The sequence below is a fragment of the Acyrthosiphon pisum genome, chromosome A1 (assembly GCF_005508785.2).
Source record: "Acyrthosiphon pisum isolate AL4f chromosome A1, pea_aphid_22Mar2018_4r6ur, whole genome shotgun sequence".
Classification (NCBI taxonomy): domain Eukaryota; kingdom Metazoa; phylum Arthropoda; class Insecta; order Hemiptera; family Aphididae; genus Acyrthosiphon; species Acyrthosiphon pisum.
The window spans coordinates 96647190-96649921 of record NC_042494.1 but is presented as its reverse complement, the minus strand read 5'-3'; positions in this window follow the sequence as shown (position 1 = coordinate 96649921).

Below are 2732 nucleotides of genomic sequence, written 5' to 3'. Positions count from 1 at the left end.
TATAGGTATCACTAGGTAGTAGGTCTAAAATATATTGTAAAATATATCATATTATGAATTGAATATGGTTAAAAAAAAAATGATAACTGTTATCAGAGATTAAAAAAAAAAAGTAACGTTATTTGTAACGCACTACCACGCACTACTTTATTTATGAAAAAGTAACGTAACCTGATAAAAATAATTTTAGGTAACGCAAATGTAATTTAAATAAAAATATGTGAAGTAACGAGTAACGTAATTCCATTACTTTTTAAAAGTAATTTACCCAACACTGACGGTATCTATACTCAATGACGATCATAACGCCAGCGATGAACGGTTTTGTACCTAGATTAGATACAATACTCAGGTTGTGTTTTTAATTAAATATTTAACCACCAATACCTATAGGCTATTTACTCATAGCAACTGACACGATTTGTGTGCTTAGTTAAATAGTAAATATACATAGGTACCTAGGTACTACCGTTGTCGATGAACAATTCTGTACCTAAAGTAGTGTATAGTACATTAAATTACTGCAAAATTTGTGTGCTTGATTAAATATTGAATGACCAATATGGGATAATCATACCTATATCAAAACTATATAATATTATATATGTGTTGGCGGCGTGTTGCAGTTCATAGGTACTCAATAACACCGCCAAACACCGTCGATGAACAGTTCTGTACCTGTATTACACATAGGTAGTGGTTGACCAGAGCTTAAGAAAAATGTATTATCACGAATAAAGACAAAACAATTTGTGTACAATAATATAATGCAGTAGGTATTCATTGTATCAAAAAAAAAAAAACAGTATGTATATGTCCGAAATTGAACCCAATTTCGTGAACGCTAATTTGGAAGCAGGGTTGCCACGCTTTACACAATAAAATAACGTATAATTGAAGTTAAAAATCTCGTATTTTTTGCAAAATGATCATACAAAAATGTTATTAAAAATCTCGTATTTTTAGCAAAATTATCGTACAATAACAATTACGGATAAAATAATATGTTAATATACTAGACAGTCCTTAGATCATAATATGATACGCTGTGAACTCCAGGAACGGCAGGAACACATAGCGACCCCCCGCACTTTGCTTGTTGACATATATTCGTGGCCGTGATAAGCTGCTCGTTTCCACTTTCCAGTCCATGTTCGTAAGTAAATACGATAAATCACATTTATCTTTGTCTATAAATTACTTGTATTTATTGAAAATGTTGGGGAAATTAGTATAAACCTTTTTTAGTTTACCATAAAAATAAATTTTCCATATTATAATTGTCAAATATGTTTGCGTGCACAAACTTGAAAATGTCCCTTAATTTCAAATACTTATTATGTATATAACCAGATATCCACGGGTATCGAAAGAAATAAACTTTACGAATAGAGCACATACGGCGATTGGATGGATGAAACGAATGGAGGAATAACGAAAAAAGCGATAGAGGTGCCGACACACTGCGGCGGTAAACGGTACGGTACCGATACGGTGACGGTAACGATAAAATTGAGTTCATAGTTTTATATGGCATCGATCACATCGACACGATATTACCGGACCGGTGGACGGTAGACACACCGATAATCTTTGTGCGGTACATTTAAAACCTATACACATGGGATTAAATGGGCGCTTGCACACATTGCTGCGATATTATGCCGGCACGGTCTCAAATATCGTATCGGAGGACGGAATATGCACCGGTATTTCTAGAACGTTGCATGCACAATTTTTATCGTGTACCGGAACGGTAAAATTAATTGAATGCGAATCATAACTCAAAATGCATACTTAAAAACCGGGGAACAGACACATAATCGTGTGTACCTTATCATTGAGTGTATAGTACTGTAGATTGTGTAGTAGGATAAATTATTGAATACCTACGAAAAAATATTCTGTGCATAGGAGATGGATTTTAAGAATGATTTATATTATGATAATATATACCGACGCTAACGGGCTAACATTAATTTCGTAGTAAACATTTAAGGTAGGTACACATTTATAGTTAACAACATTGCAACAACCTGTTGCTTAAGCTAGGTAGGTAAGTTGATAATATTCAAATCTTAATAAGTAGTATTCAATATATTATATAAGGTTCATCAGTCCGCTATTTCTAAGAAATCTAGAATTCTCAAAAGTTCGAGACTTATAATTGTCCAGCCTGCTTCCAGGAACTTAGCTAATGATCTAAATTGAAAATATAATACTTTGATACAAAATGTGTGGAAAAGTATTTAAGGTGGTGCCAGTCGGTCAAAAAAATAACCGTTTTAAGACCCTCTGCTCTGACAAGATTGTGAGATTTTAGATGGTCCGATTTTAATGCTGTAAAAATAATAACATTTCTTAACATCTCCTGTAGAGAGAGAACGGTCGGAGCTTTTTTTTAAAGTTAGAACTTTTGACAATATAATAATATTATACAATATTCAGTTTTTACTACATTTTTGCTCAACCATATGTATTGAAGAAATTAACATTTCTAAAAAATTCTTCGACCGTTCTTTATAGGACGTGTTAATAGTTGTTAGGATTATTACAGAATCGAAATTGGACCAACCTAAGTCTCACAATTTTGTCAGAGCCGAGGTATGTTTTACTCAAAAATTAACTGTATAGTTTTTTCCAATTTAATATATTGACATGTGCCTGCGAGAGCGAGAACGCTGGTTCTTAGAATGTATATGCGGGTCGCTACGCGTTGACATACACTGTGG